The sequence below is a fragment of the Phoca vitulina genome, unplaced genomic scaffold (genome assembly GCF_004348235.1).
Source record: "Phoca vitulina isolate PV1807 unplaced genomic scaffold, GSC_HSeal_1.0 scaffold5, whole genome shotgun sequence".
In the NCBI taxonomy this organism is placed as follows: Eukaryota; Metazoa; Chordata; class Mammalia; order Carnivora; family Phocidae; genus Phoca; species Phoca vitulina.
This window is the reverse complement of record NW_022589708.1, coordinates 59,145,470-59,160,729: the sequence shown is the minus strand read 5'-3', so window position 1 is coordinate 59,160,729 and position 15,260 is coordinate 59,145,470. Positions and strand designations below refer to the sequence as shown.

Sequence of the window (15,260 nt, the reverse complement as noted above, 5' to 3'; positions counted from 1 at the left end):
GAAGGGAGTCTGCTTCTCCCTCTGACCCTCCTCCCTCTCATGCTCTCTGTCTCTCTTTCTCTCTCTCTCAAATAAATAAATAAAATCTTTAAAAAAAAAGAGACTTTTTAACTAGAGTGGTAGAGGGTTCTAATTGGAAAGAAGTAGGAAATACTGGATAGGTCCTAATTACACAGACCTTAATATTTTGCGGGGGGGGGGGGTGTCTGTCTGTATTAACCGACTGAGCCACCCAGGCTCCCCAAAATTATTATGTTTAATAAAATTATCATGCAGTTTAGTTAAACCCCATAATTTAGGCCTATTCTTAAAGATATTACAGCATGGCTAATTTTAAATGTTCTCCAGGTATAGTATCAATGTTTCATACCATGAGTGTAGTATTCCATTGGCCTTAGCCAGTATAGTCATTTCTGTGACCCAGGGGCTATAGCCAGCTCCTTAAGAGGTTTATGGTGCAGAGTTTGAAGCATACTTGAAGAAAGTAATTATTACAGATAGTTTTGATGCCAGATTAAAAGTGAAATTAAGTATTTGAAAAACCCAAAGCAGTGTACAGATAATACACAGTGGGTATGTCTAAACAAAAGAGCAAAAATATTTTCATGGCATGTATTAACATCTGAATATCTCAATCATGTGACAGTGGAAGCCCTCTATAGATTCCAAGAAATTTTTAATTTAAAATAACCCCTTCTTGGGGCACCTGGGTGGCTCAGTCAGTTAAGTGTCTTGCCTTCGGCTCAGGTCATGATCCCAGGGTTCTGGGATCAAGTCCGGCATCTGGCTCCCTGCTCAGTGGGGAGTCGGCTTCTTCCTCTCCCTCTGCTCCTTCCCCCTGCTCATTCCCTCCCTCTCTCTCTGAAATAAATAAAATCTTAAAAAAATAAAATAACTCCTTCTTGAAAGCATAATATAAAACCTACTTTAGCAGCCCCAGAGTAGAAGGTCATTATAAATGGAAAGGAAAAATAAAAACTTACCAGACTGGGAGATTATTGTTGTTTTGTTGTTGTTAAACACAGGTAAAGAGGGATGCCTGGGTGGCTCAGTAGGTTAAACGTCTGCCTTCGGCTCAGGTCATGATCCCAGGGTCCTGGGATCAAGTGCCGCATCAGGCTCCTTGCTCAGCAGAGAGCCTGCTTCTCCCTCTTCCTGGCAGTCCCCCTGCTTGTGCTCACTTGCGCTCTCTCTTTCTCTGACAAATAAATCTTAAAAAAAAAAAAAAAACACAGGTAAAGAGATTTATCTGGCTGCAATTGCTCCACTGGAATTACTCAGCTTATTAATACATTTAAGTCAAGAATTTCCATATTTTTCTGGAGTGTGGAAAGATACTTTTGCTAATAGCTTAAATTTATCAGGCTTTCAAATAGAAAGCAGTTCTTTTTTAGTATCTCAGTTAAAAATAGAAATAAAAATAGGAAAAAATCTTCCTCTGAGGGTGTTTATTAAAACATCAGTGATAAAATTGCAGTAATCTTTAAGAAATGAAATTAAGATGAGAGAAATTATAGTGTTTTTGCTGATAAGAATGATCCAGTAGAAAAACTAAAGATGCAGGGGAGAGTGCTAGAGGAATATCCTTAAGTAAGCAAAAGAGGATAAAATCTAGTATATAAGAGGTTTATGTCTTATGAACAGTGATTGCTTATCCATTATATAGAGAAGGAGGAGTTATATGGGCACAGATATATGTAGGTAAATAGATGTAGTAGAAATTCTCTTTTAATAGCTTCTGTTACCTGAGTGAAAATGAGGATGAAAGGAGAGATAATGGGGGGCACCTGGGTGGCTCAGTCGGTTGAGCGTCTGCCTTCGGCTCGGGTCGTGGTCCCAGGGTCCTGGGATCGAGCCCCACGCTGGGCTCCCTGTTCAGTGGGGAGCCTCCTTCTCCCTCTCCCTCTGCCCCCCAGTCATGCTTGTGTACTCTCTCTCTCTCTCTGAAATGAATAAATAAAAATCTTTAAAAAAAAAAAAAGAGAAGAAAGGAGAGATAATGGAAATTTGAAGGGAGAGAAGAGACACCTGTCTGATGGTTTTCTAGAAGAATGAGAAAATGAATAGAACAAGGTTGCCAAACAGCTTCTGAACCAGTTTTAGCTAAAAAAGATTTATAAGGTAAAATTATTTCTGGCCACAGATGACATGATCTTACATGTAGAAAATACTTAGTTCAGGGCGCCTGGGTGGCTCAGTCGTTAAGCGTCTGCCTTCGGCTCAGGTCATGATCCCGGGGTACTGGGATCGAGCCCCACATTGGGCTCCCTGCTCAGCGGGGAGCCTGTTTCTCCCTCTCCCACTCCCCCTGCTTGTGTTCCCTCTCTTGCTGTGTCTCTGTCAAATAAATAAAATCTTTAAAAAAAAAAGAAAAACACTTGTTCACACACACACACAAAGTTATAACTAATAAGCAAATTCAGTGAGGTTGCAGGATACAAAATCAACACTCAAAAATCAGTGGCATTTCTTTGCACTAAAAGTGAATAATCCGGGGGCACCTGGGTGGCTCAGTTAGTTAAGCAACTGCCTTCAGCTCAGGTCATGATCCTGGAGTCCCTGGATTGAGTCCCGCATCCCGCTCCCTGCTCAGCAGGGAGTTTGCTGCTCCCTCTCACCCTCCCCCTCTCATGTGCTCTCTCTCTCTCTCTCATTCTTTCTCTCTCAAATAAATAAAATCTTTTAAAGAAAATAAATAAAAATAAAAGTGAACAATCCAAAAAGTAAATTAAGAAAACAAGTACATTTATAATAACATCAAAAATATTAAAATGCTTAGGAATAAAATTAACCAAGATGGTGAAAGGCTTCTACACTGCAAACTACAAAACATTGCTAAAAGGAACTTAAGACACAAATAAATAGAAAGACATCCCATGTTCATGTTTTGGGAGTCTCAGATGATTGTTATCCACAGTGATCTACAGATTCAGTGCAATCCCTGTCAAAATCCCAACGACATTTTTGTAGAAATAGAAAAACTGCTCTAAAATGTATACAGAATCTCTCAAGGGACACCAGATGGCCAAAACAATATTGAAAAACAAATTTGGAGATCTCACACTTCTGATTTCAAAAGTTAATGCAAGGTCATGGTAATCAAACAGTATGGTACTGGCCTAAAGACAGACATATAGACCAATGGAATAGACTGGAGGGCCTAGAAATAAACCCTCACAGATATGATGAAATTATTTTTAATATGTGTGCCAAGACTGTTCAGCTCACTCAGTTGGTAGAACATGTGACTCTTGATCTCGGGAGTATGAGTTTGTCCCATGTTTGGCACAGAGCTTACTTTTTAAAAAAAAAAAAATTCAATGGGAAAAGGACGGTCTTTTCAACAAAGGGAGTTGGGAAAACTGGATATCAACATATAAAATAATACCTCATGCCATATACAAAATTTAAAATGGATCAAAGACCTGAATGTAAGAACTAAAACTGTAAAACTCTTAGAAGAAAACATAGGAAAAACCTGATGACATTGGACTTGATAGCAATTTCTTGGATAGTACACCACAGGCAGCAACAACAAAAAGGTAAATTGGACTCCATCAAAACTTAAAACTTTTTTTTTTTTTTTTTTTTTTAAAGATTTTATTTATTTGACAGAGAGAGACACAGCGAGAGAAGGAACACAAGCAGGGGGAGTGGGAGAGGGAGAAGCAGGCTTCCCGCCAAGCAGGGAGCCCGATGCAGGGCTCGATCCCAGGACCCTAGGATCATGACCTGAGCCGAAGGCAGACGCTTAACGACTGAGCCACCCAGGTGCCCCAAAACTTAAAACTTTTGTGCATCAAAGGCACTATCAACAGAGTGAAAAGGCAGCCTACAGAATGGGAGATCATATATCTGATATAAGACTTATATCCAGGATACATAAAGAACTTTTATAATTCAACAACAACAAAACCAAACAACTCAGTTAAAAAATGAGCAAAGGACTTGAATAGACATTTTACTAAAGATATACAGATGGCCAATAAACATAAGATGCTCAAAAGACTACTCATTAGGGAAATGAAAAATCAAAACCACACCAAGATACCACTTCACATCCATAAGGATGGCTATTCTTTTTGAAAAGAAAGGAAAAAAATAAATGTTGGCAAGGATGTAGAGAAATTAGAACCCTTTTGCATTTCTGATGGAAGTGTAAAATGATAGAGACGGTATGGCAATTTTTCAAAAAATTAAAAATAGAATTAAATACCATGTGATCCTGGGGATTATACCCAAAGGAATTGAAAGCAGGACTCAAACAGATATTTGTATACCATGTTTATAGCAGCAATTAATCATAATAACCAAAAGATCAAAGCAACTTAAATGTCCATAGATAAATGGACAAAATGTATATATACACATTGAATACTACTCAGCTGTAAAAAGGGAAGTCTGATATATGCAACAGCATGGATGAACCTTGAAAAAGTAATCTTAAGTAAAATAAGCCAGACTCAAAAGAATAAATATTTTATGATTCCATTTATATCAGGTACCTAAAATAGGCAAGTTCATCAAGACAGAAAGTAGAATCGTGGTGTCCAGGGGCTGAGGGGATGAAGGACAGTATTTAATGGGTATAGTTAAAATTGGTGTAGATGAAAAGGTTCTGGAGATGGAATGTGGTGATAGTTATACAATGTAACTGGACTTAATGCCACACAGTTGTATAAAATGGTAAAATTTATGTTATGTGTATTATAACCACAATTTTTTAAAAATGATAAATGAAGACATTCTTACTGTGAAGTCTTGTTTAAAAAAAGGTTTAGGGGCGCCTGGGTGGCTCAGTCGTTAAGCGTCTGCCTTCGGCTCAGGTCGTGATCCCAGGGTCCTGGGATCGAGCCCCACATTGGGCTCCCTGCACCGCGGGGAAGCCTGCTTCTCCCTCTCCTACTCCCCCTGCTTGTGTTCCCTCTCTCGCTATGTCTCTCTCTGTCAAATAAATAAATAAAATCTTTAAAAAAATAAAAAATAAAAATAAAAAAGGTTTATAAAAGTGACTTTCATTTTGCAATATTCACATTTATTTCTTTCAAGTTTGGCACCTTTGACTTCGTTTAAAATATATAGACTTAGCAAAAAAAAAAAAAGAAGATTGGAATTGAAGTGACCAGTGGATTTCTTCTTGATTTTGGAATTATCATGTATTAATTATTATCATGTATATGTATACATGACTTAATGTATATATATATACTGTGGGGGACAAGAACAATATATAGTCTTGAATAGTTATTTGTTTAATGATTTCATATCTTATAATTTAAATGATGTTAAATTTTTTCTGAGAAGGGACTGTGTCTATATACTAGTGTACTAACTAGTGTAATGACTGGGACAGTGCCTGGCACATAGTAGGTGTTCAGTAAGATATTTATTAAATGAAAAAATGTACATATATAAATTTTGCATATTTGAAAATGTCATGTTTACATTTTTTGTTTGGAAAATGGGTTTATGTGAGAGATAGCCTAAGGAACTGTTCCTTAATTGATAAATACAAATATATATTGTGTATTTCTCCAGTCATTGCACAAAGATTTATTTTGGTTACATACTCAAAAATTGTGCAGAAATTTGAGATAGTAATAGAGCAGAGTAGTATGTGAAACAGGGGTTACTCAGGAGATTAACTACAAATATTTTTTAATGGGGAAGATGCTCACAAAAAATGTAGAATGTAGGACACTTGTGCTTTTGTAAACAATTAGATAGGAGAAGAAGGGCAGATTTCACTGTACATCTCATTTCATACCTATACCATAGCTTTAGCATGGCCATTTTAATGATGAGAAAACCAGAGCAAAGGTTGTCAAGGCATGAACTAGAATGATGATAGTTTTATGGTATCTTTTAGAGAAGTAATTGCATTCCTACATCGGAATAAGTGGAAACTAGGAGTATACTTCCTTGCCTAGTGAAGAGTGGAGGCAGGTAGGATATAGGAAGATTAAGAGCCACAAGATTCGGTTTTACTTCTCATCTCTGAATACAAAGTTAACTCATCTTTCCACGGCTTCATAATCTGGAATTACCTTTGGGATGGGGGAGAGAGAAAGAAAGACTCTTAAGCAGGCTTTTCCTTTAAAAGTGTATTTGGGGGCACCTGGGTGGCTCAGTTGGTTAAGTGTCCGACTCTTGATTTTGGCTAAGGTCATGATCTCAGGGTCGTGAGATGAACCCTGTGGGCTGTATGCTGAGCATGGATCCTGATTAAGATTCTCTGTCTCCCTGTGCCTCTCACCCCACCCCCACCCCACCCCCAACTCATGGGCATGCATGCACTCTAGCTCAGAATGGATGGATGGATGGATGGATAGATTTAATTTAAATAAATAAATAAAAGTATATTTGCATTTGCCCACTTAAGTTTATTGAAACTGAGCTTTTGTATGTCATTTCTTATTTTTCCCTTGACATGAAGTCTTACCTACTTGATGAAGAGGTCTTTTGAAAGGTGTACTGCAAGGAATGCAATGCTGTCTGTAAATTAACACTTTTACCAAGGTAAAGACCAAATTTTATCAATTCACATTCTGTTTATAAAAGGAAAAAATAACTTCTATATATTATAACATTCAAAAATTTGATCAAATATTTAACTGTATTGGCTTATTAAGTTGACAAAGGGGGGAAAATGCTTTTCATTTCTGCATATTACACATCTTTGTGTTCCTAACCTATAGCAATGTGCTTAGCACATAGTAGGCTTTTCTTAAACATTTGATGTAGAAATAAATTTTATTATGCTACTTTAAAGCTTCTAAGAAATAGCAAATTATGCATATTTTGTCGGTTATAATCTTTAAACATGGGTTTTTTAATGTATTCTCTTCTAAAAGAAAAAAATTTTTTGTATCTTTAGGTGCTAATGTGTGTTTAAAAAAACAAAAACCTTGGAGTAAAGTAGCAGCACATAATGGTTTGTGGATTTTGAAAAGGTGCAGGCCATATTGTGCTGCCTCAAAAATACAAGGATCTGATCTTCTGAAGAAAATATATTTCTTTTTATTCATAGCTCTTATGATAGTGATGTCAGCAGTGCCTTAGCAGCACGTAAATATTGGCGTTAAGATTCTAAAATTATCTCCAGTATTAACTGTGCTGCTGAAGTAAGGTTGGCCATACTCTACAGTCTGATATGTTTTACAGTTTAATATGTATTAATATTACTGATATATCTTCAGTTTTATTGATAATCTATTTTCAGTATTATTGATAATCTTGTTATGTTTAGAATGATTCTATAAAAACAAGTACTAACTTTTCCGATGTATGTGTATTAAAGAAATATATAATTGTGGGGTGCCTGGCTGGCTCAGTCAGAGGAACATGCAACTCTTGATCTCGGAGTCATGAGTTCGAGCCCCATGTTGGGTGTAGAAGTTACATATAAACATTTTAAAAAAATAAAATCTTTTTAAAAATAGAGTAAAATAAAATAATATAATTGCAATTTAATAATTGTTGAATGCCATCAAGAGTTTATTGAAAGAGCTTATATAGAGGGGCGCCTGGGTGGCTCGACTAGTCGTTAAACGTCTGCTTTCGGCTCCCGTCATGGTCCCAGGGTCCTGGGATCGAGCCCCGCATCGGGCTCCCTGCTCTGCGGGAAACCTGCTTCTCCCTCTCTCACTCCCCCTGCTTGTGTTCCCTCTCTTGCTGTGTCTCTCTTTGTCAAATAAAATCTTTAAAAAAAAAAAAAGCTTATATAGAATCAAACTTATTTTATTGCATATTTATATCCAATGTAAATACTGAAATTTTTACTTAAATATTCATTTTCCCTTTGTTTCTCTAGTGAAATGAAATTGAAGATATTTGCTTATCTTACAGATAAGTGTACATTTATAAAATATACATTCTGAACAGAACTTAGAAGACAGTTTTTAGTAATGTTTCTAAATATTTCCTTATAAAGGAAGGGGGAACTATCAAAACATGTAAATTAAATTCCTGAAATCCCAGGACCCTGAGGTCATGACCTGAGCCAAAGGCAGCCAGCCACTTAACCGACTGAGCCACCCAAGCGCCCCAGGAAAATGTTTTCTTTATTTTCTTTTTCTTACTTTGTTATTTTATTAAGTCATTAAACTAAAAATTAATGTTCAGGATAAGACAGGCATGTTTATGTAGTGTACCACACTTCTGGTCTTTTCTATAAGGACTATCTTAACCTTTTCAACTGTAACCAAGCAGAAAATCTACAAAATAAATGCAGTTCTTAACGAATCATTTCCAATTATTATTGTCTCTTTTAGAAACTCTAAAAGTATTTCAGATGTAAATTAAAGAATTGTATTTGAGGATCTTCTGTTTAAATTCTAATTTGAAGGTAAAGAAAATATATAAGATAAAGCTTTCATTTTTAAGAACAGTTTTTCCCCCAAATAAGGAAGCAGCATACCATATATATGGTATTAGTATTAAATGCCAGCATTTACATGGAAATAAGTATTGCCTTGGTGCTTTGAAAAATCATTCATCAAGCTCTTAACCTGTTTTCCTTTATTTCAACTCTTTTGTGAAAGACTGTAACAAATAAATGATGATTTTTAATTCCACTAAAAGTATTCCAGGATTTAACATCTAAATGCTTAGAAATATTTATTGAATAAATTACAAAGTTTGTCCAGTATTTTCCAGAACAACTCAGGAATTAGATTTCCTTTTTCTGTTTTTTGTTTTCCTAAGTATATTTTGACTTAATTTTAGAAAATTATATTTAGTCTAATCTGCTTTCTAAATGACAGAGAGAAAACCTGGATTTTACATTTACTTAGGTGAATCTTTATATCTGGATGTTCCAGATGTGAAGAAGGAATATTTGGGGCTATTACAGCTAAAGGAAAACTTTCTTGTTTTAATCCTGAGAATGGATTAAAGAAAAAATGAAATATTGGCGAAGTGAGAAACTATAGAAAAACTGTTATATTGAAATTTATCATAACAGCATACAGCTTCTTTCCAGTCTCTTACTAAAGAAGAGGAATGGCCTATCACTACCTAATGAAACACACATTTTAGGTAATTCAGTGGAACTGGGAAGTTTTATTTGTATGAGTTAATACACTTCCATCTTTGTGTAATTTTGAACACATAAAGTGCAAATAGTAAAATAAAAGTTATACCCTTTATAACCTAAATTTGGCTATTTTACAAAGAAAAATAAGTATGGGTGTGTATTAAATTTTCATTTTTCCATCTTTGGAAAAAATCTTCATTTTTTTCATTCAGTCTCTTTTTAAGTTGATGCCAAATAATTTCAATATTGAGCATCTTAAATCTTTTACTTGGAATATGGATTGAGTTTGGAGCTAAGATTTTAGTCAGAGGACTCAGGCAAGTATCCAGGAGGCAGCAAGAGGAATATTTTAATAGTTGAATAACTCAGTTTATATCCTATATTTAAATGGGAGATCTCGTAAGATCACACATACAGATATGTGATGGTATATATGAAAATTTGGCCTTAGACTAAATTCTATACTCAACCCTAAAGGTTTTCTTCAATTATATATCCTTTTGGTTGTTACAGAATTACATGTTGTTTGTAAGCCACTAAGTATCATTATGGATACATGCCCAGGTTAGCCATAATTGGATAAGCAAGATTATACTTTCATAAACTGTGATCTCTAAGTTAATGATTTATTTATTTAGAAGTTGACATTCTAAATCAATTTTTTTTCCTTTTGCAGGTGGATATTACTATCCCTTATTCATCGAAAAAGTTTTAATTCTAAGTGTTTTTTCTCATTGAGTATTAACAAAAAGGAGAAAAACTAATGTCCCAAACTTTTGAGATAGATTTGGCTCTAGTAAGTATTTAGACATATTATTTGCATATCTAGGAGAAGAAATGAGACCATCATCATTTCCAGCTAAAATTATTTTTTTACCTCTGTCAAAGGATTTCTTGCAATTTCTGTCTTATTACTAATAACTTGAGCCCCTTTAATGCAGAACTAACTCACCAGAAATGTGTGTATGTTCTTGCCTTGTTTGTTTAAAAATATATCTCTCAGATTTCTGATGTCTTTTTTTTTTTTTTGAGCTATATACAATGAAGAAAATATTGACAAAATAAATAAGTTTATACCTTTTATGTTAAAGTTACTGTGCAAGGTCACAAGTTAGTTGCTTTTTTTTTGCTTTATTATTACTGAAATTAAATTCAACATTTATAATTTCTATTTGGGTCTATTTCTTGATTACTAATACATGGAATTCATGCAAAAACTTTATGAGTAAAATACTTAAATTAGCATATCAATGATTATAGGTCCCCCTTAATTCTGTGGAACTTTGAATAATATATTTATTGTATTCTTGTGACTGAACTTTTGTGTTTTGAAGAAATATAAACTACCTGGAAAATGTTGTTATTGTTTCTATTTATCATATGCTGTAGGATTAGATTTTAAGCAGTTATGCTTTTAAGCTACTTTTACACAAAATGTTACTCAATCTGGTTAACTTGTTATTTAAAAGTATTTTGTATATCTTTGTTTTATAATTTAACCACCCACCATGGATTATTCTATTAAAGAATATCTTTAGGAAGTGGTAGAAATTCTGAATCACCCCAGAGTTTGCTTATTTCCACATTTCATTATTTTATAATCTTTGGGAATGCTCATATTATAGCATTTCAGGGGTATAAGTTCTTATAGTACCACTAAAACTTTCTTCTTTTTTGTATTTAATGCATATGATAGTAAATTACAGGAGATTTTTTTGTTTCCCTGTCATCAATTAAAAATGCCATTTTAGCATGAAACAAACAATGAAGAAGGGTATTTGTTGTCCTGTAGTATAAGTCAAGAAAGTTTAAGTACATCATTCCTTAAGAGAATTTTTAAATTGTAAAATAATTAATGCAGATTTTTATATTATTTAGTTTATACTTTCATGAATATCTTGTGGCAGTGTGAAAATGCTAATGTTTGACAGGGAGCATTAAAATTAGATTTGAAACATTAAATTCTGAGGATCAACACCGAACAAAAATAAATTTCCACCCTCATAGAGCTTACAGTCTTGGGAGTGAGAGACATAGGTAATAGAATAGACAAAAAAAAACTGATAGGTACTATATGTGGTGTGTCAGATCTAAGTTCTATGTAGAAAAATAATGCAAGGAAGGGGAAAGGATGGAATAAAGGTGTTTAGAAGGCAGGAGAGAGATGTTTTTAAGTATTATAGTCAGAAAATGCTTCACGGAGATGATATTTAGTAAGACAACGATTTTTAAAATGATAAGGAGCAAACCGTTAGGTATCTGGGAAAACAGCCTTTCGGGTAGATGAAATAACAACTACAAAGATTTTGAGGCTGAAGCATTTTTGGTGTGTACAAGGAATGGCAAGGTCTGGGTGGCCATGATTAAATATACAAGAAGGAGACTTGTAGCTCATGGGATCGAAGAGTTTATAGGGGCTAGATTTTATGGCTGTTTAAGCTTTTAGCTTGCTCTACAGATTTAATTTTTCATAGTTCTTTAAGAGAACCTTGACAGTGGTATGTGCTTCAGCCTATTTGACCTTTGTAGGTAGAACAATATTTACGAATCTGACTCAAGGTTTAGAACCTCCATCTGACACCATTTAGAATATAAACAAAATGTTTAAATAGTTGGTGAATAGGTACATGTGTAATGATCCGGTTTTTACAGATTGTGCTTTCATGGCTCTGAAGTTGTTTTCCACTTTATCAGTTTAGCTTGTCAATGCTAAGGGCTCCAGGAGACACTGACCTTACTCATGTTTGTCATTTACCCAAATGAATCACCGCCATCTTTGACTCCTCCCTTCTGGAATTGCTGCCATAATTAAGTATTTCATTATTTCTCACCTATTCTGTAGCATCTTATCTGAGAAGTTCTTTGCCTGTAATTGTTTCATTCGTTATAGTATATATCCCACTAATTTAATCTTCCTAAAACACTACCTTTGCTTATAGGATAAAATTTAAACTCCTTAGCTTGTACCTCATGATCTTGCCCTTACTTTAAGTTTTTCCGTTTTTCTTCAAGGGAACTAGTCTTGATCCATCCAGTTTTTCTCTTTGCCTTTATTTATGCCATTTCACCCACCACAACTCTCCCCCAACTAATTCTTGTACATGCTTAAAAATGGGCCAGACCTCTTGTGTGTGGTAAATGTTTCCTTACTTTAACAATAAGACATTACCCCTCCTTCTTGTGGTATGAACAATTTATATCTGTAGTTCTTAACCTTTTTCTCTAACTTAACACACCTGAGGGACAGAATGCTTCATCATTAATTGTGCCTCATTTATTAATACATATTGACCTTTTAAATATATTAGCCATATGAATAAAAATTTAAAATTTTATAAACAGAATGAAGAAAAGCAAATGGACTAAGATGCCCAGAACTTGAAAACATCAGCCTAAGTATCAGGTTCCAAAGTTTAAATACTAATTTTATGCTGATGAGTGATATAGTTGATTTTTTTCCTGTTATATGAAAAGCTCTTCCCCTCCCTCCCTCCTTTCCCCCGCTTCCCTCTCTCTTTCTCTCTATCTCACCTATAACTGAGTATGGACTAGCCATATACATTTCTAGGATTTTAGCATATTTAAAAGAATAATAAATTCTCTTTTAATTTTTCAATATTGTAAAAGCAATTAATAAATATACTCTTTTAAGAAGTAATCCATGTGTTTATTATAGTATTGTTTATAATATTAAAAATTTGGAAGAGTTTTTAAAGTGTCCAGTAATAAAAGGCTGATTAACATGCTGAGTGGAATATTGTGCAGCTATTTAAAATAATGTAATGAATATTTAATCAGCTAGAAAATTGTTCACGATTAAAGATATGTCAGATATTTTCAGACTCCTTAAACGAATACATTTGCTAAACTGTTACTACTGGTTTATTGCAGGTGTAAGACAAATCTTATTAGGATGAGGGGGGTGGATCTTATTTTCATGATTACAAATAAGCATGTATCATTTTTGTGACTCGGGGAAAGGAAAGTTTGTTTTCTGAAAAGGAGAGAGAGAAATCCTTGAAAAATAAAAATTATTTGAACCAGACTTACAACCACATAATCAACCCCCTTTGGAAATCTGTAAATGGAAATCCTACGGGGTTCAGGATCTTTAGAAGTGATAATGAAGAATTAACTATCAGGGAAGAACTGAACAGGTAATTTCAAAACTCAGATAATTTTAAAATCAAGTGTAGGGGAGCAATCTATGTGTTCTCAAAGGCGTGTTGAAAAGAATTCAAGAATTTGTTGAGTGGTTTTGCTGTCATTTCTCCACTCCAGCCCCCAAAACCTCAAAAGGTAAGTATAAAAAAAAGATAAATCTATTTTAATTTTGAAACCATATTAATGAACTATATAAAGAAAAACAAATCTAGTTTATTTTATAGTTATAAATATTTAGCAGCAATTAAACTGACTTTTAGATCTAAAAATGAAGAATTTTCCTGTTTTGGGTCACCTGGCTGGCTCAGTTGGTAGAGCATGTGACTTGATTGATCTTGGGGTCATGAGTTCAAGCCCCACTTCAGGTGTAGAGCTTACTTTAAAAAAAAAAGTGGGGGGGGGGATTTTCCTGTTTAAAAAGATTTGTCTTAAAAAAAAAAAAAGATTTGTCTTAATTTCTCCTAGCATAAAAGTAATACATAGGCATAGAAACCTTGGAAAAGGCAAAAAAATTCTATTTAAAAATCACATTTTTACCATCCAGTAGCAACTTACTATTATTAGCCTCATTCCCTTTAGTTGCATAATTTTTATTTCTTAATCCAATTCATAACTATTGCCAGGGATAGAAATCTAGAGTATCTCCCTCTAGAAAAGAAAGATGGGATATGCTTCTGGCTAAGAAATTTCTTTACATTTATCTAAAATACACCTTAAACTACTAATTTTATAATTTGTTCCATAATATTTTACTGTAAAAATGCTTAAATTTTTTTATTAACTTTTTTCCTCAATATTAGTAAATTTGTACATATGAGAAGATACATCTTGTTGACCCTGTGGTTCCTCTACCACAGCTTCATGCCAGCCCCAAGGGTACCTTTACGTAGTGTGAGAAGCGTTCTGAGGCAAGGGAGGTCATTGAAGTTTTTTTAGCAGGAGAGTAAGAAAAATAACCACCGAAGTATGTGTAGTGGCTCAAGATTTGCTCAAAGAGAAATCTAAGACTGGTATATTATGAGTTTCTTTCTTTTGTATCTCCACAACCATATCAAATTTATCAAAAAGCTGAGCTATTCTCAAATTGTGGAATTTGTATTTAATATTCAAAAAGCATTTACTATGGACATTTCAGTTCAAAATATGGCTAAATGTAAATATGACACAAATGTATGGATTCATAGTATATGACCTTTCTGTTACAGTGACCCATTTAGAATGTAAGCAAAAATGGTATGTCTCAACTTGTTTTTCTCACATGCAAATATTTTAGAACTTAACTAAAACTGTTAAGAACAGTAGTAATTTAGAAAGGGAGGTTTAGAACCTGAAAACAACTTGGCTAATAGAACAAAGAAAATATTTTGGGGGAAGTCTAAAAATCTTTATCTATGGGAGGGGTATTTGTCACCAAAACAGGCCTATGGTACAGATTTCAAGTCAGATTCTCTGTTGTGCCATTTTTGTCAGCATTTTAGTGGTTTATTGCATCCTTTGAGAAAATAGGAAAAACACCCGAAAGTAAAGCCTTTGGTCCATAATAAATAAGCTATTGTACAATTTTTTCAAATTAGTGATTCTTAGATATGTTTACCTCTAAAACTCAAGGAATTGGGACCTTTAAAATGTGATGACTTATTCATTTTAGAAAGTGCTACGTAGTTTTGCTCTGCAGGAAACATTTATGGTGGTTTTACTATACTTCCTATATTCGTTATGAAACTAAATCCCCCTCACCGCAAAAAAAAAAAAGAGAATTCCTTTAATGTACTCGTCTTTTTTTTTTTTTTTTTTTTTTTTTGACAGAGCACAAGCAGGGGGAACAGCAGGCAGAGGGAGAAGCAGACTCCCCGCTGAGCAGGGAGCCCCATGTGGGGCTCAATCCCAGGACCCTGGGATCATGACCTGAGCCAAAGGCAGACACTTAACAACTGAGCCACCCAGGCACCCCCTTTTTTCTTTTTTTTAAAGATTTTATTTATTTATTTGTACTCCTACTTTCTTTTTCTTTTTCTTTTTTTTTTGTACTCTTATTCTCAAAAATACCAGATGTTCCTGG

At 34.3% G+C, this 15,260-nt stretch overlaps 1 long non-coding RNA gene across 1 annotated transcript in view; it reads left to right on the top strand.

Moving 5' to 3' along the window:
- Nucleotides 1-6,899, top strand: part of LOC116631673 — a 69,700-nt gene extending 62,801 nt beyond the window's left edge. Inside the window, exon 5 of the long non-coding RNA XR_004299236.1 lies at nt 6,437-6,899. This is a non-coding gene — a long non-coding RNA (uncharacterized LOC116631673). The remainder of the gene's footprint in view (nt 1-6,436) is intronic.
- The last annotated feature ends 8,361 nt before the right edge of the window (nt 6,900-15,260 follow it).